The sequence below is a fragment of the Mya arenaria genome, chromosome 2, assembly GCF_026914265.1.
Source record: "Mya arenaria isolate MELC-2E11 chromosome 2, ASM2691426v1".
Lineage (NCBI taxonomy): Eukaryota > Metazoa > Mollusca > Bivalvia > Myida > Myidae > Mya > Mya arenaria.
Window position 1 is genome coordinate 6,216,463 of NC_069123.1, and position 26,151 is coordinate 6,242,613.

General features: G+C 34.5%; 1 protein-coding gene across 1 annotated transcript in view; it reads right to left on the reverse strand.

The window, feature by feature from the left end:
• Window positions 1-26,151, reverse strand: part of LOC128218125 (netrin-1-like) — a 44,773-nt gene that overhangs the window by 10,393 nt on the left and 8,229 nt on the right. The window lies entirely within an intron of this gene.

Sequence of the window (26,151 nt, forward strand, 5' to 3'; positions counted from 1 at the left end):
ATTTCAACATTCAATAAAGTATTTTTAATAACAATAGCTATTTGATATAAAATATTACTTTGATTAAAGACACATCATCTGTATAAAGACATCATAACCGGACCGACCAATAGTGATATACCCTGATATATAAGGTCGGTTTGGTTTGGTACAGAATCCATGTTCTCAAAAAAATATAGAAAACAAAGTTAGGCCAACCTATCTTTTTTAGAGATGTTAGTTGAAACAATGAAGTTATTTTTTGGACTGATCGATAGATATTCAGTCTTATACTATTTTATGTATTGTCATGGTCACCATTTTATAGGCATATACAAAAAAATACGATATTGTGCGGATATGTTTTAAAGTTCAGATACCTCCTGTTATGATATCAAATTTTACCACATTAAAGATTTCGAAAATTGAAATCAAGACAAAATGAAATAGAGCTGTAAGGCAGTACAATCTCAGAATATTATTTTTCGATAAACTAGAATATATGTGCATCTAATATGTGTGGGATTGTTTATTCTTACGCAATTATTTTGGCATGAAACCCTAACTGAATTCGGTTAAGTCGGTGCAGTTCGGTTCTGTTTTCCTTCCATCTAATTCGTTAAAAAACTGCTTTGAATATATCATTTTGATGTATTTATATTTTATATATTTATGCTATATCGATACGATTATTTAAGCGTTTAAAGAATATCCGCCTCACGTAGATAATAACAAATGCGTTACGTCGTTAGCAAAAACCGTCATGAGTAATGCTAGTCCAAAATATTGGGTGGTCGAATTTTGGAATACGAAATCCATTAGTCTTGTAAATGTTCTGGTGTTTATTTCTAAAGCCTCATTGTGGACGACTTGCTTAATTCATTTTAATGTGTTTTATACAATATCTTATCCTTAATGTGCGAGTTTCCGAAATAAAATTTTGGTATTGTACGAGTATAAGGCCTAAAAAATAATTGTTTGTTTAGGGTAACATCCCTAAAATTATAAGGTAGGGTTGGTGGAGATTATTTTCCAAACAGACTTTGTCAATATCATTTTCTTGCATTCTTTTTTGGCAAATTTCATTTATATATTGGTGTTTTATGGTGTATTATTATTTGTCAAAATATACTGAAAATTTATGTTTAATCCAAATTATGTTTATGGCGTGAGGACCGTTTTCTGTTGTTATTTTTTTATTTTATTTAAACAACAGATCTATGGTCTGCGGCTTTTATTAGGTTGGGTAAGGTTGGGTAGGGTAACCCGACACACACATTATGTTCGTGTTAGGCCAATCATCAGTGCGAAATGAATGGATGGTAAATGATTAATAGGAATTCTGACTTTGTTTAAGAGGCTATGAGCAAGTTTTGGGTAACATTTGGTTTCGGTATAGAATATCAAAGGACTATTTATGATACGGAATATGAGTATGATCTTGAATTTATTTAATGCTTCATGGGTAATTAAAACCTACTAGGAGTTAGTTACAATTTAAACACCAACCAAGTTATCTCCTCGGGAATGTAGCTTCCTTTTTAATAGGGGACATCTGAGTTCGAATTAATAAAAATGATGATTTGGTTTGCAATAGTTTTGCAATAAAAGGTACTTCTTTACAAAGACAGACATTTTTATACCATAACTTCAGAAAGAATGTAGACTATTTAATATTTTAGTTATTGTAGTGACTGTTGACTTATCAGCTATGAATATCTTCTATCAAATTGATATCTTTGTTAAAAATCTATATATTTTTCTTTGATCAGAAGCATTAATCATTTCAATAGCGCATTTAAAAGAAACAGTAATGAACTGACAGTAGCACCGGCAAATGAGCCTTGGTGTTTAAATGTTGGTATGTTAAAACGACATAATCGAGGACTTTCAAACGATATTTTAATTAATTTTACGTACATCGATTTTGACGAATGCAACAAAAACACCAAATGAGTTTGAGTCCAATTTTGACGATTTACAGAAAAATGAAAGGGCTACCTTAGCTGCAGATTCGCTCTTTTTTCTAAATATCGCCAAACTTGAACGCTAACAAATACAGGGAGTAACTGTTACTAAGTCCCACCCTTTAAGTGGCGTACAGGAGTTCATTCTGGAAGGTAGATCATTTGGAAGAACACAAAAACACAAACAAATAAAAGCAGCAGGTTCGGTTTGAAACTGTTCATTGCAACTGTTCACTTAAATTACATTATAAGTGCAACACAGATGGGAAAGGCTATATTTGTGAGGCCTGGTAGGCTAGTCGAGTAACAACAGAGGAGACCAATATCTACGACAGAGTAAGCCAGCAACATCTTAATGTTCAAACCAAATCATATATGGGGAAACCAGGCATCGACATTTAACACTTAAGTTGGTGCAGCTTACACAAAAATAGATTATTCATGGATCGGACTACTTAAACTGGTAGCGACATGACCAAGACAAATTCGAAGGTATTGTAATACTCGTGCGGTTTGACATACGTATGGTGACGATGCCGAAAACAGGTAGTCAAAATTTAATTTTATGAAAATAAAAACTGCATATTATGGTGAAACACGAAATGAGGATATTGCAATAATTTATTCTTAATCATAAATCTAAATAAGCATTGACAGTCACATATCACCCTGCTGTGAAATGAATGTTTTGCTTTCACGAATTTCACGGGGCCATTGCTCCTGCGCGGATGCTGTAAAAATGAGCGGCGCATGGCAAAATGGCCTATCTGAAGCATTATTCTAGGGTGAGATACACTAGTGTTGCAAGTACACCAAACATGACAGCATCGAGTTGGTATCCCGGTCCGCGTGAAAACTATCGTGTTGTCGCACAATAGGGTCCTACGGTGCGAAATCGCTAGAGCAATTTCATAGCCGCTGAGTTGTAATGCCTATCCATAGAGGTTTTGTTTGTGCCTTTCATAGACACATACCGTTTTAAAACGAGCCTTTTCAGCGAACATGAATAAGCAAACTAATACGACTTTTATGAAATTTTCTGATTCAAATTTGATGACTTTCTGTACCACGTCGTACATATCTTAGTCTGAAGTTACTTGGTTTTTGTAAATGATCGTATGAATGGATGTGCTGTTGAGCTGCTGTTTGGAGTGCAATACAAACGACTTGACGTTTCTTTAATAGTTAAATAGATGCAGAATGCAAACCACACAATGTGGAAAATGAAAAGTTATTTAAATTTTCTTAACCACCATTTTTGTTGATATGTTTAGAAAAGTTGTAATCACATTTACCTTCACTTAAAATTGCACTCTTACTTCCAAATAAGATTTACCACAATTGATACAATTGGTTCAATATACAAAAAAGGAAAAACAAATGTCGAAAACAATGGTTTTTATGAAGGATTCCCAGTTTAATTAGGAAGAAAGGTGCAGAAAACACAATGTTTCTACCGTATGAGACAATAGAAGATCACAGTAAATCATTTAGCACTCACCAATCATTTACTATATTTGTACGTTTTCAGCTATTTAATACACGGTTACAATCTTGTTATCAGTAATTAATAATTTCCATAAATACATTATTTAGTAAGTAGTAAAAGGTTAAGCACATAAAATATAATATATTAGTTATACATGTGTATGTTTGATTTTGAAAAGAGGGTCATTTCCAAAAAAAGAGAAATTTATCATAATCATATTATCAATGTTTCTGACACAAAATACATTCTTTTGTTATTTTAATTTTCTTAAGTTGCAAAAGGTGTTTTTCTGCTATTATATAAACTAATTTTAACACGTTTTTTGACACCTCTGTCAATTTAATTGATATCAGATAACTTCTACAATGAATGGAATCCCGCCTAAAACATATCATATCATAAATTCCGTCTGTTTAATAAAAAAAATCTTATTTAATAAAGCAACCTCAAATTTAGAAAAAAAACTAGCAATTACTAAATAATTGAAGACGGTAATGTGAAGGCACGTTGTGAATCATAATTATTATGTCATAAATTTGATACTTCTTGAATAATCATAGTATGCAATAACGAAAAAATGACTAACATGTAATTATTTCACGGTCGGTTTCTATTACCAGTGACATGCAATATTAAATATTGTATCATTAATAATTTTCTCACAAGTACATCAAGAATAACATTAAGCTTATATAGGCGGGAGATCAAACGAAACTAAAGACACCGATAAGTCATTTTTTGTAAATTATGGTATACTTGTAGTATTGTTTATGGTAGGTGTTAAACTCACGACCGTAGTACAATTCAAAATATATAATAGGCAAAATAAAGTATATATCTGAAAAATTCGATATAAACTTCATTGCCAAGCCAAAAAGAAAAAAAATACGTGCAAGGATGTTAAATAATAATCAAGTAATTAATTATGTTTCAAATTAATACAATCAAGATCGATTATGCTACAATTCTTGCAATGGAATCAACCGAGACATTAATTTAAGCCATTTTTTTAAAAAAATTCCAACATATTATAAAAAAGATTATGCGCAATTGTCGACAGCCCACAGCCGGACGGACAGACAAACGAGAATAACTAACGACAGCACAGAGATAACTTGTAAATCTCGACGAGTCCTTCCCTAATTATTTTTTTTTAATTTTATTTTTTTGTTGGGGGTGGTGGTACCATATTGCAGTGGTCAGCGAATGAAGAGGAATTCAGTTATTCACTAAGGTTTTAAACCGGTTTGGATCCACCCAGCCTCATAATTGGCATATACAATTATGACAATCGCATGAGTCATACACGAACATTCGACGCCTTGTTCTAGAAACATCGCATGGGTCGACGTATACCTTTATTATTATGCATTATATTCGGAACCAGTTAACAAGACTTGACATTTACAACGGGGCCTACTAGTACAATAAGAATGTGATCCAACTCTGAATTATGACTTAGCTACCCAAGCAGTTACAGATAAATGTTCTAACCATTATCAAAAATGTATGGTGAATATCATATGCACGGATCGACAGCTAAAAGGATAATTACTTTTCGGTACAAATAGGGTTTCGGCTAAAAAGTTATGGATTGGTGCTAGACCTCGTTCTTTTTTTGTAATACCATACTGTGCTCTCGAAGACCAGCATGGGTACCCTTTTGTCTTGGTGGAGATTATTGCTTAAAGATAATCAAATATTTAATTTGTTTAGATTGAAGCCTATACTATGATTATATAAACATACATACTATCACAAGAACACAATGTGTACATTTGCTGTAGACATTATCCCATAATATAATAACAAAATTAATTAATACAGTTTCAAAGGAGCATAAACAGCTAAATTAAATGAGCTTTAAGGTTTTAGTTTAATACCAAAAACTAGTATTTAACGAAAATAAGTTGCAAGAAACTTCAAAGTGTATACAGAAATTCTGAAAATTTATTACAATACAATACTTAATCTGTTTAACATATTAAGCATTTCATCCAAGAATGTTATATATAGAGACAAAGCAAGCAAAGCCTAACCTTAACCCGAAACCGTCTAAACAGCCAACAATCTTAATAATTAATTAACCTACATAGCACAGAACAATAAACTATAATCATTATTTAATATTGACACAAGACTTAACCCAGCTTCGGGTAACACAAGCCGGGTGGCAATGACGAAGGCATAACTGGAGGTGCTGAGTGCGTCACAGTGGGCAACGGTAACGAGTCCCATCAATTAACAGATGGGAATGCTTTTGTCTGGGATACGTTACATCCCACCTGCTGGCTTAATGTGAGTCAGGAACTGCTACGTCGTCTTGTTTTTACATTATTGCGCTGGTTTCGATGGCATTAGTTTTGTTGTATAGTATATAAGACAAATAAGTAGATTAATAAAATGGAACAGGACTGGTTTTATCACCGTTATTACGTCATCAATGTCATTGACAATATTTTTTCGAGACTCATACGCAATTATTTTAATTACGACACGAATCAGCACTAGATAAACAAAACATTGATCAATCAGTCAGTCAGTTATCCAATCAGTCAGTCGGTCGATCGGTCGATCGGTCGGTCGGTCGGTCGGTCAATCAATTAATCAATCAATCAATCAATCAATCAATCAATCAATCAATCAATCAGTCAGTCATTCAAATTATCAATCAATCATATAATCAATCAATCAATCAATCAATCAATCAATCAATCAGTCAGTCATTCAATCGATCAACGAACAGATCAGTTCAGTAAATTGGGTTAATCTTTTATCAAAGGAACGCTCATTCTTTGAATCTGACGTCAATGTCATGATAGGGGTCGCGTGCTGTCAGTTATTATTGTTTTTGAAATATGTCACATTTAAATACACTTGAATATCGGATAAAGCTACAGTTGATAAAAACACTACGCGTGGGAATTGCAAAATATGTTGCAAGTAGGTAAACAAATTTATTTGACAGCTTATTTATTTTGTCATTTTGTTACTGTCTGTCAAAAATGACAATAATGAACGCTATTAGTGTCTTGACGCGCTGTTTGTGGGAACACAATCTGCATTAACGAACTGACTAGGTTACAAGGTACCTCTGATAACACCTAATTTGTCATAATTATGACGGGCTTTGTTGCAATTACAATTAAAAAGATAACTTTAAGTCAACGTTGGGGGTATGTCTGCGCTTTTTGGAGTTAAATTATTTGAATATTTTTTCTATAACATTGCGCAAGGAAAACGTTGTATTTATATTATAATGAATATAAGTGGATGTTATTAAATTATAAAACAAAAATAAATTTTATAATGTCTTATATTCGCAAATGAGCAAAACTATCATTTATAAGGGGTATATTGATAGTTTTAGCAATCGTTCACAAATGAGCAAAACTATCATTAATGAGGGGTATATTGAAAGTCTGAGCAATCGTTCACAAATGAGCAAAACTATCATTTATAAGGGGTATATTGAAAGTCTGAGTAATCGTTCACAAATGAGCAAAACTATCATTTATAAGGGGTATATTGATAGTCTTTTCAATCGTCTTAAATAACGTCCAGATGTAAAATCACGCCACTTGAAAAAGATTCCCCAAATCGTCTATGAACAGTTCAAATATCAAGTTAAACGTTTTTAGTGTAAAAGATATTAATTGTTTATGTAAAGGTATCATGCCACACGGACATTATTGAAAAATATCTTAGTTGTAATAATGACAAAGGTATAAATCTGACATTATTTTAATTCCTTTGGTTTATTTCAGGTCGTTTTTTATATGACCTAAACATTTGGAAAATACATATCATTCATGTCTATTGTAAGTTAGCAATACAACTCCGACGACCGCTTTATTTAACGAGTGCATATTTCTAGTACTAGAAAGTTCACCGGCCATTGAAGTGTAGAACTCGAACTCATTTTTGGTGTTTTACATTAAATATAATTGAATGAAATAACCATTGAACAGCACACGACAGACAAACAAAACTCCATGTATGGCAGAAGTAGCGACTGTTATTTTTCAAAAGTAATTACGAAGCACTTTAAGTAGGAATAGTTATTTAAACACACTTGCGCGTTGCGGGTACGGAATTAAAACCACCCCAACTGCCATTCTCGACTAATGAACGAGCTACAGAGAATTGTGAAAGCGAATTGAAGAGTAAGAACGAAATGGGTTTAACTTGTGGTATTTCAAATGTAACTTAAAACTGTTTTCCTTTCACTCTTTGGACTGAATGCATTTTAAACAGTGTATTTGTTTACAAGGTAAACATCACAAGAGTTGGATAGTGTTAAAGCGTGTTTACTGAAACACTCCAAAACACTCGAAGAAACCAGGATCCCGTGATTTATAGAATGGGCTTCAATGCAAACTCCCAAGGCACCCGGGTATATATGAAAAGCTGAAAGTTGATACATTTAACTCCTAAAACTGTAAGCATTCCAAGCGGTCTGAAAGTGATTCAGAAAATGATAATGGGTATTGTGAAGGACCGAATGATTCGTCAAATGCACTCACTCACATCAGATGCTTGTTCTTTCAAATTCTCCAATCCTAGACCTCCAGTTTTACCAAAGTAATTCTCCTTTTTTTCCAAACAATAATACATTTGTAATAAAAAAAACGCCAGTTTTAAAACAGGAATGTGTATTATTAAAGACCGATGTGGATTGGATATTACTGCAGTAATGACTCTTATCTGGGACTAATAAAATCTTACTTTTTTCAGATGGCATGTACATATATAAACGACAACACATCTGAATGTCAAATAAAAATAGTGTTGTATTTTTATTCAAACTCCCAAGACACCCGGTAAACATTAAGACAAAAATAGTGTTGTATTTTTATTCCCCATAAGTCTTACACCCTGTGTAAAAATACACTCGAAACTACCTATGTCCAACATATCTCGATGCTATTTTATGTCAACATTCGTTTTAAATATGTTTGGTTGAGTTTTATCCGATTTATATTTCGGTTATACCGAATGTTCGTTATCTCGAAGTATTTCGCGAGGTCCCATCGACTTCGACATAGCGGTATTTGACTGTATCAAATTCTGCAAGGTGTCAATGTGGGACAATATATACGTAATTGATTTGTAACGGGACCCGTTCTTCAAGAAGTCAAATATGCAAAATCATTATATTTCGGGTTATAGAGTTCTTTCGCCAGATGTTTATATTTAAGTGTCGTAATTCCTGTACGTGTAAATATCTCTATATGATCACTATACATTTCACAACAGTTTGTTGAAACAACAATAAATTTCACACTTTAGATTTTATTATTACACTTTATTGGTCAACATTTTATCAACCTAGTGTGAAATCTATAATAAATATTTAACTATAGGGATAGGAAATTGTCATTTTCGCGTACAGTAGAGACTATAACAAATCAATTTCCGTCCGAATAATGTGAGGATAGGCCAATACAAAACGCCCCGGTTCTTGTTTGCCTGTTTTGCCTATCGATGCTATTAGTTTGGTCATAAATTATATACAACGCTCTTGTTTTTACATTAAAACTCGATAAGTCGAAATCGTTGGGACCTTTATAAAACTTCGAAATAACGAATATTCGATATAATCGAACTACAAAAAAATGTATTCCTCAACCCAATACATAAGGCATACATGGGAAATTGTTGTTCTCGTTACTGATTAAAACTTTGCAGACTGAAATCTGCTTCATTGATGTTTGACTGTCAAAGCACATCTTAATACATAAATGTGAATCAGTCCGGGTGATCTTATTGACTGAGAGGCATAAGTATAAACACTATAAACATATTTGAGCTTATCAAGGCCATTGAGGATAATTTATATTTCACCATAGCCTTTCATTCGGAGTTTGGCATGAAACAAGAACCGAATATGCTTTCTTTCTTGGTCTTTGCTTTAGTCCGTAATGGACAAATACTTTGGTCAGCTGGTCACCCATCTTATAAGATCCAGTAATTCAATTGACTGAGTCATTTCGGCTGAATTACGAACAGTAGAGGGACCTCCTGCGGTAACGAAGTTACATTGTATCGCAAGTGAGGAAAACGAAATAACCGCGACACTTCTTTGGACGGGTAATTGCCTCTCGCTTGATTATATTTACGTTTTCAATTCAAGATATTATAGCATTTTATCATTCAATTAGTATGTCATTTATCGGCAAATTGTTAATTTTCCACTCTACGGAGCGGTATTTACTGATTTTTCTCAGATGAGACACAGATGATTGCAAAATGAGCAGCTCCCTAAATTGATCTAGCACCTTGGACAGAAGATTTCGATCTTGTGGTGCATTCCTTAACCAAGATTTTTCAGATATTACAGAAATAGTAACCCCAGCCGCCCATCCATCTTTACAGAAAATAAGTCTTGTTATCTGATACTGTCATCATTATTTAACCAATTTGAGTTATTGCCGTTCAAAATGCAATTTCTTTCAATTTTTCGTGGTTTTCACCACGGCTGCGATATGGAATATTAGTGCCACGTGCGATTGAATAAATAAACGCCTTTTTGATACGAATCATTCAGTTAATGTAAAACGGAAATTTGAATTATAAATCATTTCAAATTTTAATATCATAAAATCACCCAAAAATATTGAATAATCGTGGGCAACAAAACACGTTTTCCCTTTTTTCCAGTTTTACGTCGAACAAAATCAACACTCCTCAACTACCCGTATCTACTTCATTGATACGCAACAGCGTTCAAACTCGTAATTATCACAATTCTTTAATAGAACTCGCAGCATGACACTCATATTCACCTACAGACAATGTTTTCAGCCACGATACGCATCGTGCTGCACGAGAAATTTAATTCACTAGCCTATTAAGCGATATCTTTCATGTTATCGTGCACCTGTGCGCATCCTGATCAAGACGAAGTTGTACGTGGGACGAAAATGGCCTTCAAGGATGTTCCATGGAACAAAATGGGATCATTCCAAGCACGGAGGTTTTATAATATTGTAATATCCATGAAGTACTAAACACATACGTCCAGGAATGACTGAATCACGAAAAAAAAAAGCTGGGTGACACAGGTGGCGGGAGGATGACACAGGTGGGAGGGAGGATGGCAGAGTGGTTGTGAGAAAGACACAGGGTGACACGGGGAGGTGGGGGTGACACAGGGGGAGGGAGGATGGCACAGTGGTAGAGAGAAAGCCACATGGGGGGACATAGGGGGGTGTAGGAAGACACGGAGTGATGACAAAATGCTGGGGAAGACACATTTGGGTGATGACACAGGGTGGAGGATGATTCGGGGGTGACACGAGTGGGAGGATGACACAGGAGGAGAGTGGATGACACAGGAGGAGGATGGAAGAGGGGGATGATGACACAGGAGGTGACATAGAGGGGATGATGACACAGTGGATGATGACACAGTGGAGGATGACACAGGGTGGAGGATCATACGGGGGAGAGTATATGACACAGGAGGAGGATGACACAGGGGTGTGACACAAGGGAGAGTGACACAGGTGGAAGATGTCAAACGAGCCTCGATTACGAGCATTTTGTCATGTGAAAATTAGTTGTAATAATAAGAACGCATTTGTTACAAACATTGATTAGCGATTCTATAAAATGCTCACGTTTCTGAGTTTTCTTTCCTAGAACTGGTTCATTACTAGAATATTCTGTAGATGAAGACAAAAACCTTCTACCTGCTTCTATTTTCAACATCATTTCAAAACCTTTTAGCTCTAATACACTAAAATTGCACCAACCCCGTCATAACAGAATTCCGAAATCTGCCTGAGATAAAACTTATTGAATGACTCTCTTTGTTAACCAAACAATCATCAGAAATAACATCAACCAAATTATAGGTAGCTGTGATTTCCTATGAATGTCTGCACTTAATTTCAGAAAATCTGAATGTCGTTATCTTCCATACGAGATTATATTGTACTCTAAAATCACCAGGAACGAAATGTTGGAAAAAAATGGAGATTGATAAAATGGTTGAAAATTCAACAAGGTTTTGTAATAAAGTACCTGACGAAACACATGGTTCTATGTAAGCACAAACCATGATGCACAAATCAAAGAAACTTTGAATTATCGAAATCTTAATTTAAATCTTTAATATCGCTCATGTGAGTTTGGTGTGTGGTCACCAAGTCGGACAAGTGGGTTTTTTTTCCGGGTACGTTGTAAAACAATTAAGTTCAATCTAATGATGTTCATATTAACAGGGTTTGGTTTAAACAGGTATTAATGAGATAAACAAAACAAGATAAATGATGCAAACATTAAGCATAATCAAACGTGTAGAAGTGAAAACGCAAGCTAAAGAACATGGAGAATGCATAATTTTGGTCCAAAAGTATTGATGGAATTGGGAAGAAAGCTTAATGCTTATACAATGTCTCGTTTCTAAGACTTAACAGGCTTTCAAGATTCGTACAATGTAGAATTCAGATGAGCTATATTCAAATGTATTATATGTACCATATTGATACAATGCTTATCTGTAAGACAAGACCTTGAACTTGGGGACGATTTACCATTTTAACACTCTCACGAGTTTTATCTCAAATGAAACATGTTTTTTGTGAATGAACAAATAATACATGCTTTAAGTTGTGACAATGTGAATTGCTTGTTCGTATCTTGCAGTCTTCAATACAATGCTTCTGTACATGTCAATCGTGTAAATATGCAAATTTCTATTGATACAGTACATGGGTGCGACTTGAACATTGTATATTAGGTAATAAATGTTTAAGTTCACATCTTGAATGTTCTTCGGTCGGGCCACGTTTTAGTTTAACCAGTATTTATTTTGATAATATAATTTTATAAAATAATGATATAATAAGTCCAAATTCACACGTAACAGCAAGAAGAGAGATAATCACAAAGCATTTATGATAGTCAAATTTGTAAGTAAGAGATATCAAGTAGATATATTAGTTATACTAGCAATTAAAGAAAACATTTACAGAATTAAAAAGTAAGCATAAATGAATTAAGCATAAATTAAGTAAGCATATAACATGTAAGCATACATGAAGTAAGCATAAATGCTTTTTCTAATCTTTCTTCTGTAGCCACGTTTTTTACAGATGCATGCGAATGGATTTGTTTTTTTCATGCGATATAAGTACTAATAGAGATTCATTAAACTCATAGTTGTATTTTCAAAAGTATTAGACAAAACAAGTATGTCTATACGTGTACTTATAACTATGCATTTAAATAATCATTTCTATATTGGACACCATTTTCGCCAAACGCTGTAAGCCCAATTCAAAATGTACACTGAGAACGTGCGCTATCTGTTCGATTTTATCAATGAACCAGCCCTCTTATTCGACTAATTCCAATCTAAGATTCGATCATATAGCCCTATATTATGATTACTTCACACTTTTGAACACTGTTATCAGTAATAAAGGGTTAGTCGGACCGCTAAATATTACAATTTTAAAGCCGTAGACAAGTAAGGGTGTTTCTTCTTATCATCAAACAAGCCTTGAGCAAACGAGAGCTTCGGTCAATGGTAAAAAGCTAATCCAAAAAGTTCAATATATCAATCAATTCCGTTTCGAATCTAGACTTTGGCTCTAATGTAGCCATTCCATGGACATGACGTCATCTTTTTCGCCTAAATCACTTGATTTGCAATCCTAATCAATCGAAACCTTGTTTGCCTGTTTTTACATACCCTTTTCTGTTATTTGAGTCTTTGTTTTGAGTCGAGTTGTCTTTATCGATTTGTCTTATTTAGTGTTTACGCTTATGTCTCAGCCAATACAGTCCAAACTCGCTATGTCGAATTATGTTACTAGTATCTCGATGTTCTGATTTTGTCGAACTTTTGTTCTATTGTTTTCGTTTAGGTGGAACCTTTTTTTTTGAATTTCGGTTATATATATACTTCCTTAGGTCTCAGCGACTTTGCCATATCGAGTTTTGAAGCATATGATCACCGTAGAGCATCATCGGTCGGCCTTATTGGTTTAAAAGATCAAAAATAAACATGAACTTTTAAATATTGTTATATTATACCTAGTCTGCAAAAAATAAGTTTTTATGTCCATCGTGGCTATGTTAAAGACCACAATGCGATAAAAAACAAACATTCTCATCATATAATAATCGGACATTCCCTATAGTCATACAATTGATTGGTTTCACTTTTATTTGCTCATTAAATATGGCCAGATTATATATGTATTTACTACAGTCAATAATGTCATTAACCGCAAAAATGCCATGAACTGAATCTGATATAAAACACCCAGATTAAATATTTCAAAATACTTAATGTAAATTACAGCCTAATACTAATAGTATCCAAAACCGTCAGTAGAGGTGACATAGGCTAATTGTCAACTTAAACCATCCCAACCAACGTCCAGATGACATTATCTATACGTTCCCCGCCTTTGAAGTATCTTAATAACAGAGAACATAATACACCCACAATGGAAGGAGCTGAAATCCAATTCTCTAAATTGTAAGGTTTCCACTTGCGACAGGATAAGAAGTGCTAATTATTTCTGTATGTGGATAGATTTGATTTTTCGCCACAATGGGCCGCACCATGTGCTTATGGTTTGCAGCGAAATTTAACTAATTGAGCGGGATGGATGCTGCGGTGATGGGTTTCTTGACACAGTACCCACCCAGGGAAGACATGACTTACCGCCCGTACACAGCGATGTGTGCGGGTGGTTTTATATATGACAAATTAATGCACCTACGGCGGACAGCGGTTTGGAACGTCTTTGTTAAAAACTATGAAAGGAGTTATCGACTCAACAGGAATGCCAGTTTTCCTCTTTCAGCTGATTTTCTCTTTTTGGCCACAGAACTTTAAAATCAAAATTGTTGCCTACTATCTGATCTATACAAAAATGCCTATTAGTATATAGTGTGATGGGGATACTTCTACTTTGGACTGGTTTATTCTATTTTTACAAAGTTTTGTTGCCATCCCTGGTCAACCCAAAGGTCTTACTCATATCTTAAATACCTAAAACGCCAGCAACAATCTTTAAATGCCGAAAATGGTAGTAATATCAATATGCATATTTAGCGCAAACTCACCTGTGCCTTTTTTAGATTTAACCAATTATAATCCAACCCTCCCACAAATGAAAGCGGACAAAGACTTTAAATTGTTGCATTTTCACTTAATGAGTTAGACTATCACGTTGCAGACATAGTTCAAACTGGAAGGATTGAGCAATTTTCCGACGCCAGTTTCTTTTGTCCTTTCTGAGCATGTCAAGTCACTTAAGATCTAGCGACACAGTCAAATTAAGGCTTGAGCAAATAGCAATTTCTCTTGAAGAGGGTCCAAAACAAGAGGCGGTAATGAGAAAAAGGCGAAAAGGGCTGAACGCCAGTCACCTTAAACCGCAAACTTTGTTGGAGACGACGACCCTTTAAGAACTTGTCCTCAGCGGACTCAGTTGACAATTGAAAGTGGACATTCCAAGCCTGAGAACGCATGTTATTTGGAAGATTATAATTAAGTTCAAACTGGGATAGCTAAATAGAACTGAGTTTGAACCAGGGGTAAAGAATACTGATGAATCTGACCATTGGCCTTTTTGACACGTCCGTTATTTTTTTATCAAAGAAATACAACAAAATAGAAACAATATTCTTATCTGACATGTCTCGAAACGAATGAGATTTTCAATAGAAACTGAAATAATTATTTGGGGAATGCAAGTAAATATAAACATATTATCCTGGCATACGTGCAGCTGACCAAATCGGTATTTTTAAAATTGCTAAGTAATTTCTTAACCTAAGTCCAAATCCTGAAATTTTCATAGTCAAATTTAATGAAACGTATGTAAGTGTTTTGTTTTACATAGTAATTTGTATACTCAATCAATTTAATGAAAATATAATATTTCATATCATATCAAGTTATTAGGTCATAAGATTGGTGAGATACAGAATTTAAGAGAAGAACCTTAGTGAGGAATTGACTTAAGATGTATTATAAATACCGTCTCAGATCTGCATTGAGCAGCATATTCAATTTATGAAGATAAATATGTGATAAAGTTTGTACAATTATGATAATAACTGTTTTATCCCGAAACAATATAGATAAGAAACCAATATTCAGAATTTTTTAAATATTTTTAGTAGAAACCGAAATTCCTTTCCAAACGCACGATTCCATGGAATTGTTATTCTTCCGATTAGCGAGTGCGTTGATTTCAGTTACTAAATTTGAATTTTGAAATCCAGTGCAATCTGGATGCAGATTTATCATTTGCGATGATGTAATCATGACAGGATCTTTTCTAAACATCAGCGTGAATGCAAGAATTATCTAGTACAGACATTTAAACAATTCTCATTGATAAAAATATCTATTTCAACGCGTTTTAGCGTTTAACAACAGCGATATCGCACGATACACCCAAAATTGTAAGTCACATTTTAGTGTTTTTGTTCCGGAAATTTCAATGACGGGCTAACACCTGTACCTTGATATTGTCAATATTTTTTTCCTCGTTGTTACAGGAAATAATCAGCTGATAAGCCCATGTTGCGTTGTACTTCCGGAAATTTCAAGGGCGGGCTTACACCTGTACCTTGATATTGTCAAGATTTCCCCCCTCGTTGTCACAGGAAATAATCAGCTGATAAGCCCATGTAGTGTTGTACTTGATATCAATGCAAAACGATGCAGATGTAATCGTTGATTATATTAAATGGGTGTTTTAAGATATGCACTTTATTGATATTTTATATAATTATTACACTTTCCTTTATAATTTCATCAAACTACTTAAATGTAAGATGCAATAAATTTATGTCGATGGATGAAGTAAAAATGCGATAGAAATGAGAACGGATCAATGTTATGAGTGTTACTACCACTACACCATTATTATATTATTAGCATGAATATTCAATCAAAACTTTTATTTTATTTTAATTATAATTCACAATGTTGCCATCGATGAACATTCTTTTATTGCTATTGAATTTATTGTTACGATGACTTCAATTCAATTCAATTTCAAATCAATTTATTGTTACGATGACTTCAATTCAGTTCAATTTCAAATCAATTTATTGTTACGATGACTTCAATTCAATGAAATTCAATTTCAACTCAATTGATATGGACTATATTGTTACGATGATTTCAGTTCAGTTTAATTCACTTTCAATTCAATTCAATGCATGTACATTGTATATATTTGTAAGATGATGTTTTGTTGCATAAGTCGAAATCAACTTCTGTTCAGTTCAGTTCTGTTCTGTTCTGTTTAGTCACGTTCTCCTATACCCGAACAATATCTAGCATTCGTTTTATCGTACAAACTATTCGGCGGTGGTCCTGTTCTAGTCCAAGAAGAATGTTTAATAGGCGCAGTGAAACAATCCTCTTTAGATTAGCTGTCTTAAGTCACGCTGTGAAAATACATTTTGTCTTAACGCGCGCGTGCTAGTATCATTTGCCACGGCGATATATATCATAGACTAAGTTTCAATATGTCAATCAAGAGTACCTTGAATGAAAACCAGTATTTTTTCGCACTGCGTTATTGCGAAACTTAAGGGATTATTCTTGAAAACATCCGCCCATAAATATTGGTATCGTAGAAAAATATCTTGATTTGTTTCAGAGTTGCTTGAAAGATGTGCGGTTTATAATAATTTTTGAAAATAAAGATAAGACTCGTGTGATTTCAACACCCTCATGTCACGTTATGCTGTTTAAATCTAAGTTAACGCGCAATAAAACTGCAGATATCTTGTTAAGACAATCTTTGTTTTAGGAACAACCCCCTATGGTTTGGTTAAACAGTTTAAAATAATTTATGACGTCATAAAGCAGATGTTCAGGGTATAAACTTGGGGTTTTGTCCAAAATAATCTAGAATGCACGGATATATATCAGTAAACGAAAGAAAGTGATGTTATAAAATTTAAGTAATGCATTCTTCCTCAGCTATTTTGTGATTAGCTTAGTATCATCAGTATTTATTTGCAAAACAACGCCTTAAGAAAGGATGCTTTGAGTAATAGGTAATTCTTGTTATGGCGTAATAAGGATTACACAAGTATTCGTGGAATATTTGGTGCTATCAACATTGTATACAGTGTATGGTTTGTCAGAAAAGAACAATGAATTGTTTGACCTCTTGATTTTTAAGACTTCCCATACTGGTTTGGCCCCTCAGTATTTACTTAAGTGTATGAGTATGCTTTTACCAAAGAAATCGGACATGGAGAGTCGCAGACACTTTTGTCTCTAAGAGTTGGTAAATCCATTCTAATAACACTTCAACAAGCTTGGTTTTTGAAATCATAAATTGTCTACTGCTTTAGTCTCCGTTTACATCAACCCATTCATCTGATTAAATACATAATTGTGGACTATATATTATATTGTATAAAACTTACATGTACATGTACTCGAATGCATGGACTTTTTAAGGAAAGGGCATGGCTCGCAATCCTTAAAATTTAATTTCGACTTTAACTAGTTTATTTATAAACTTACCAACACACTCATGTGCATCTGTGTCCGTGGCCCGCCCCATGGTCGGTCCAAATGGAATGGCTTACACTTTTCACAATCAGCTCCTTCTGTATTATGCTTACATTCACACATGAGTTTCCCTTCAGAATTTGGTATACATTTGGACGCATGTCCATTACATTTGCAACGACCCCCGATTGCGAAATCGGACACACCGTAGAACGATTCGTCTTCGGCTGTTTCCGTCGTGGACAAATGACCTAATCCTTTCGGAGGGGAACCCATTTTGAGAAAAACTATCTTAATATCGGTGGTAGTCACCCAGTCTTGTAAAACATGACTTTCTTCAAATGGTAAGATGAGGGTCGGTCTTTAAGTGTACTGAATGCTACCCTCGTGCCGTATTTGTGACCACCTTTGCTGTAATTCTGAGAGCAAAGCGCTTCATGTTCATTATATTTCGTCACTACCGCCGTCGGATCAACGTTAAACTTCGCTAAACAATCACTGGTATAGTACTGAAAAGGGATCCACGTTTTCCCAAAATCTTTACTCTTGTAAATAACCATAGACTCGGGTATTCTGGAGCAGAATTGTAAACTAACGTATGTTACTTGGAATTTTTTGCCAAGGGATAATGTAAGCGATACATTTGAAGGGTGATCTTTGCTGGCCTCAGACACCCAACACGTTTCATTATACTGATTGTTTAAATCTGTGAGATAAGTAGGAGGATATTGTCGTCGGGAGTCGCATATAAAACAGTTTTGTAATTCATTTTCGCTCTGTCTAGGCTTACAATGCCGTGAAGGTGGGTTTCCACAAGTACTGGAGGCAATCACTTCCTTTCCAAATGCTATATTTTGAAAGTCTGGAACGCATTTGGTGGCTAAAGTGTTATTGTCTACGCACGGGTCTAGCGGTGGGTTTGCAAACATACCGAGGTCTAACATATTCTGGGCTTTCGCCGAGTCCCAAAGTAGCAGAAACAACACCCAAATAATCCTTGAAACCATCATTCTGTGTGAAATCACAGATTTCGTAGCACTTGTTGGTGATACATTGGTTTTCAGCCGACTTGCCAGCGTTGTTTCACACATGTTAATTATTTCAATTCTTCATTGAAGACAGACACAAGGTAATTATTTCTGAATTCACTTTCAGACAGAATTATTTTTCTAACCTTCGCTTTCCTCTTCTGACTATCTCGAGCGTGTGCACGAGAAAATTAATGTACACAATTTCGGTAAAGATAACACTGTTTTGTGTGTTTTTATGTGATTTTGACTATAGGTTTTGCTTTATAAATACTCTTAGATATATCTTGTGACCCAAATATTGTCTGAATATAATATCAATCAAATTATATAAATATATTCAAATGACACAATATCCTCGTTTCTATAGTATTTTTTCTTAATATCCTACTTGTACTTTAAACATATTTTATATCATATTTTAGATAAAATCCGCCTCAACACTTAAAAATGCACATTTTTAAACCCAAATATCCTCTGTTCAACATTAAAATTATTCAGTGGAAAACCATGTAATTAAACGCAATCCGAATGTATCAAATTAATAGAAAATGACTAAATCGCGTCTTATAATGATGTTAATCACGGAATTAAAACGGATAGACTTCCAGCGAGTTAAAGCAATATTTTTCATCATAGGTCACGCTTAACCATGCTATCATGATCTCGTAGTCTTAATCATCAAAATCCAAGTCTTAAACATGAATGAGACATCCACACAATTTGTACGTAGCACCTTTGAACAATGTGAATTCTGTATATATCCAAGAAATCCGAGATAATCCGAGTGATTGCCCCACTGCGAGGGAGGGATTTTGGTTAGCCTGATATCCGAGGTTCGGTGCGGAAAACTCCGGTGATCCCTGGATATTCCGACATAAATTTAACAAGATTCAACACAAACGTCTTTGCTTCATCCTCTAGTATTTATTCTTTACGACTTTTATTAACAAGAGCACTCGTTGTTGATTTATCCTGGTGAGCTCGTGCTTTCAGACAAACGCATCAATGTTGGCACACAATTTCTTGATAAAAGCTAAGCACTCGCGTTTATTTGCTTTCAAACTCTTTTCCTGGTCAACCTCCTTGTTGTTGTTATTATTTAATTATGATGGTTTCTTAATTTGTACTTAGCATTAAAAACGCTTTGTCATAATAAAAACGAATGTCAATTTTGACAAATTTCAATGGAGTAAAAGTGTCAGTAAGCTATTTTCTCAACTTGACAACTTCGCCGGAAGCTTCAAAATCTGTACGATATCCGAACGTCACTTAAAGTGTTACTTTTCACCCTAACCCCTTCCGCCTTTAGGCTAAACGCAAATCACAACTGCCTTGTCCAAATAATTAATAACTCACTAAAGACAGATAAATATTTCAAAACGGACACCTTTTTACGTAACCACATAATGCACACGTCCATCAAATATACGCCGGCAAGATTTAAAGTGTCAAAAGTTTCAACCTGAATATCTCTCCTTTGATGAAAGAAATATCAAAGTGTTTACGGGTTATAATGAACTTGCACCACAAGACTCAAAGACTTGTATTTTATCATGATTAACTATTTTATCTGTACAGCTAATACTGGGATTTTCATAGCATTCCGAACCTTCGATCGGAATTTTTGCGAGATAAAAGCAAAGATTATTGTTGAGAATTACTAACGCTTAAAATCATTGTCCAAGGGTAATAAATTACTCCGATAAACTGAAAACAAATTGCGGTCTTATTTTGAATTCTTTATGCAGCTATCATTACCATGCAAGTAGTATTTATATTTTTAATTATAACGCTATAGGCAAGATCTGTGAAATATGTATAATTATTATACGCTGATTATTACTTAGTATATGGATATACTATACTAGTAGTAGGCGTCGAATGATTGACTTCAATTCAATACCAGTCCTTCAATAAACGGCTTTTCTCATATTTTAAAGAACTTTTTTTCATTCTCGGTATAGAAACAAAATACTAATTAAAGTCCAAACTCGTTATGCCAAACTCTGTTATCTCGATATTCTGGTTATGTCGAACTTAATTCGATTGTTTTTCTTTTTAGTTAAACACTTTTTGTATTTCGGTTATATCGAACGTTTGTTATCTCGAAGTATTTCCCTAGGTCCCAACGTCTTCGACATATCGAGTTTTGACTGTAATGAGACTTATGACGCATGGTTAAAGTTTCTTAACAGAACAGAACAGAACTGAATAAATGTAAATGAAAAATGGAAGGAAATAACAAACAATTAGATTCAGAAATCCTTTAATAGCTGATTTTATCGAAAATCATTCCTTTAATTATTGTTCAATTGGTCATGTCATTTAAATGTTTATGCAAAAACAATTCATGTTTTGTTTAAACAGATATCGTCCAATTACACGCGATTGCGACGCGTTAAAAGATATGAAGATAACTTAGATAAAGTCACTGAAGAATTTAGTGCGATTACTGATGATTTTTTTGATAGAAGCGATAAGGAGGTTGACAAAGTTTTACCACAAGCAATTGAATGAATTACACAGGATGTTACTGCACGTACTAAATGACAAAATGAATCACTTGGAATTTACACTATACGATCTTTTTTCATTTAAACTGCTTGTGAAAGACAGCATGATCCAACTGTGAGAGGTTAGGAGAAGTATGGAATAAAGTGCGCAATGGAGCATTTGTTTAACTTTATTATCAGCTTGAAATAAGACAAATGCCCATTTCTATATCAGCATATTTAGATAGCAGAATTAAATACCAGATAGGTAAAGGTCATTACAGCATGTTACGGCGCTAAGACCCAATGGCAAAATGGCAGAAAAGAGGAACTGATAGTGTTGCATATGTTCAATTGAAGATCATGCTGCACTAGATTCCACTGGGGGAGGAGAAGGGGGGCGGGGGTATTGACAGCCCTGAGTCTATAAAGGTGCATAATTTGTTTGTTACACCGGAAGTCATTTCAGGTAAACTCGTTATGGACGGGTTTAAAAATAACCACATTATTGCCATATTTTGTCAATCTGCACTGGTATACTGTGTGGCACAAATAACACCCCTGTGCCACCCTAGGGGAGATTTTCGTACACTATGATCAAACCATACCATTTCCAATTTTCTGCCATTTGGATATTGGGTCTTTAAGGAAAAATCTTATTCAAATCTGTGTTTTTAATTTCCAGTTCCATTACAAACATCGATAACCAACTTGTCTTTTAAAGCCCTTACAGCGAAGAGAACAGGTCAAGAGGCCGTCATAAAATGTGAAAGCCTGGCGTTTGAAAGTAGCTACCAGAAAATTTACTGCTGATCAAAAGTTTTGTAAAACCCAGCAGTCCTAGTGGGTCATATATATGTACACTTAACTCCTGGAGTGTCGTTTAGATCAATGAAATACCTGAACAGGTGTTATACAGCCTGGGTTCCGACTTGGTGATTTAGGGTCTGTTTAAGACGTTGTGGATTGTGTTCAAGGTCTGATGGTTATGTATGTTATATAACAAAACAATGTATTTGAGTATATGACAGTGACCATTTTTGTTCTGACCCAGTGGTAAAAAGATAGAGTGTTTCTAATGTACAGTCGCACCTCGTTGGCTCGAACTCCCATGGACAGGTGAAAATACATCGAGCCTTAAAAAAATCGAGCCAAGCGGAAATGCTTACCTCCAGTTCGAGCCAACGAGGAATTCAAACCAAGCGAGTTCGAGTCAGTGGGGTTCGATTATACTTCACAATTCAAAGCTCGATTCTGACATTAGATTACGTAGATTAGCGATGTCAATGTGAAAGTCATTAAGTGTCCGTAATAAAGCCACTGATTGTTCTAGTTGAAAAAATAGCTGGGGATCGTTTCTTCGATTTAGTGTGTGTCTCTGTGTCTTGAATAGCTTCGTATGACCTAGTTTACAAGCTTTTATTCAGATGATCATATTTCAATGAAACTTAATGATTACAAATTCGACCATCAAAATACAGCTGTGAGCACATGTATGACATGCATCTGAGAAGAGAATCTGCTCTTTTAGAGTACCACAGAGGACCATAATTGATCAATGTAGTGAATGTTGCTATAGTGAAACGCACATTTGTGAAGAATATTACTGATTAATCTGATTACTGTCACCAAAATTAAACAACAACACATTTTGAGGTTTTGACTTAGACGTCTCCTTCAGAAAACAAAACAAATCCCCATCAATTGGCATGGACTTTGCATCATGTGTAGATCCGATTAAAAGTTATTTGCCTCTTTTAAACACACTCCATGATAATTGTACAGATGCAGCCAGTTTTTGCTTTTGGTTGCTACTGATTGGCCAAAGTGAGCCAAGTATTGATTGGTCAATAAAAATCCAATGATTACTAGTGACCAATGAGATCACTTAAATTTTCAAACTGGCCAAGAGGTAGTATGAGGACAACTTATCCAAGTTTTATAAAAATTGACTGATAATGTGTTTTAATCCGTATAAGAATCAGAATTCCACATTGTGGGCGTTGGATAACTCAATGCAGACCTCAACCCCATAATGAGAGAGGAGGAATTCTTTCCCCTTACAATCGCTATAGTCTGAAGTTCCTTTTCCTAACATTATCAGAATATCACTACGCAGGGAACCAGATAATACCAATATAAAACAGACAGATTATTCGATGTTTAAACATGAATGTTATATGGAAAGAATGGAAAGTGAAATATCATAATGTAGACTAAATACAGTATCATATCCACGTCCCAGCATGTAGGTGCAAAACAGAATGATATTCTACTCGCGCACAAATGTTTTCAGATGGTAAAGATATGTTGTAATTTACCGAGGGTACTCCTAACCCTATAATACCAAGAAGACACCATTTATCTATAATATCAATTTCTTATCCTCCACACATACAAATCTATAAGAGACTTTCATAATGCTTACTAATATTACCTAACTCATTTGAAAACATCATTTCATTGACTACATTAATGATATGCACGTTCCTAAAAATACGCGTAAAAGAAATTCGATTAATGTTGGTTGAATATTTTGAAAGATGTTTATAAATTAAGTTGATGTTAGACTAATTACTTCTATACTGGCGAGACCATATCGAGCAATGTAGGACGTCATCCATTACGTACGCTTATTTCAAACTGACATTTGGTAAAATAGTAGGCTGTCTTTATCTTGATTAAAATCAAGATAAAAAAACGATTCATTGCCCTGCATAAACACTTTAAAATAAGATACCAAGGGCATCACTCATGTTTATAGAATGTTAAACATGGCATTTTTCGCACTAAATAAAATAATTACCATCTTAAATTTTTGCTTTCATCAAAAAAGTTGTTTTTCACTGTTTTACAATCATAAAACAGGAAAAAAAGAATATATGTGAAATTGAAAATCGATATGTCAACATTCCTTCCCAGGAATTCTTGTTTTTTGCTGATTCTACGCCATGACGACGGTTTCCATGAAGCAGCATACCCTGATCAAAAGTCAGGTCATATCTTATAATGTCAAATCTTCTTAAAGCTCACAGATTGAACGTTTTGACATTTTTTGTGTGTCTTGGAACGAGCCAATTTATGCGAAAATGCATGGAAACCAGTAATATAAGACTGCTGACAAAAAGTCTGATCGCAGATGTTTATATTTAAATTCAAAAAAGGATGTTTTATGCATTTTTCTTAAACCGTTAGTTACGCTTTTAGCCATAAAACATAATTTTTCAAACGGAAATATGAAAATCTGTGATCTGATCTTTTGTAAGCAGTCTTACATCACTGGTTTGCTGATATCTACGCAACAATTGGTTCATACCGAGACAAAAAAATAAAAAAAAAGTTGTCAAAACGATAAATCTGTGAGAGTGCAGCTTTAAGGGGTCGGAAGTGGCCTCTAATGTATGTTACTGCCGGTAAGTTAAGTTTGCTGCCCGGTAATATTATATGAAAAGCGTTGAACATTTTGAACAATTACCTTCTCGGAAAAGGAAGTCACGTGACTAGCACTGACGTCATTTGCAAGATTCCATATTTTGAGACTGGCTACAGGTTACAGTACTTGAATTAGACTGGTTGTAGGTACTAAGCCACCACGATAACTACAAGCAGTGTTTTTTTTTACGTATGGCGGAATGGCGGTGGAGCCATTTGATAGGCGCAAATCAACGTCTTGTTTGGCAAAAAGGGGAATAAAACTAACATGATTCATATAATGTTCGACTTATGTTCAAACCTTTTATTCAACAATTCAAGAATGGCACAATATTGCTACAATTGCTAAATGTTAAGAGGTCAATGCTACCCTTAGAAGGGAAAGCTGTATACTTTTTCAGGAGGGGAATGGAGCCGAATTTCTGCCCCCAAAAGGGCCGAAACACTCAATTTCAGTGTTTATTCTAAAAAAATATTTTATTGCATTTCGTTCAGACATATCGACATGGACATATGTAAAATTAAGTGCAGTGTCCCTTATAAAGGTTACAGTCAACTATTAAATTTGGAATGTACTTGGCAGTTCCTCGTGCAACATTCTTTTCATGTAAAATGAGGAAGATTAATTGAAACAAGCACGTGCGATTTGTGATCCACGTGTGCAGGTTTAATGGAGCATTATTGTTTATGTATGTATGAAATTCATTAATAAATTCATCGGATTCTTTGAAAAATTAATGAAACCTGAGAATAAAGGTAACGGAGAGATACTTTATTATCTTACACTTTATGTGAAGCCTTTAGTTTATTACAATCCATGTGTTTAGATCAATGAAGAGCTAATATATTTTACGATAATGCTTTACATAAATCCCACATAGCTTATTTAATGCGCCGGTTTTGATTCCGTGGAAATATTAGAAGGTGTTTGTATAATCCGTAACTATTTTTATTTTTATAATAACAACGTTGCATAATTGTTTTGTTTGTAAGTTATGGTGTTGTAATTCTCTTCTATTGAAAGGAGATCTATAAACAGAGCGGTGCTTCACAGTACTAGGAACAGCCAAGAACTGTCTTTGAAGGTTTTCACACCAATGTTTTTGGACTTAAGAAGAGGGGTATTAACATTTTTTTTTGATTTTGATGAGTACAAGCATTTGAGTCAAGTTCTTGTTAAACTGCCACCGAGAAAAAGTCCGCTTTCAGAATTAAGTCTATTCATCAATACAGTAAA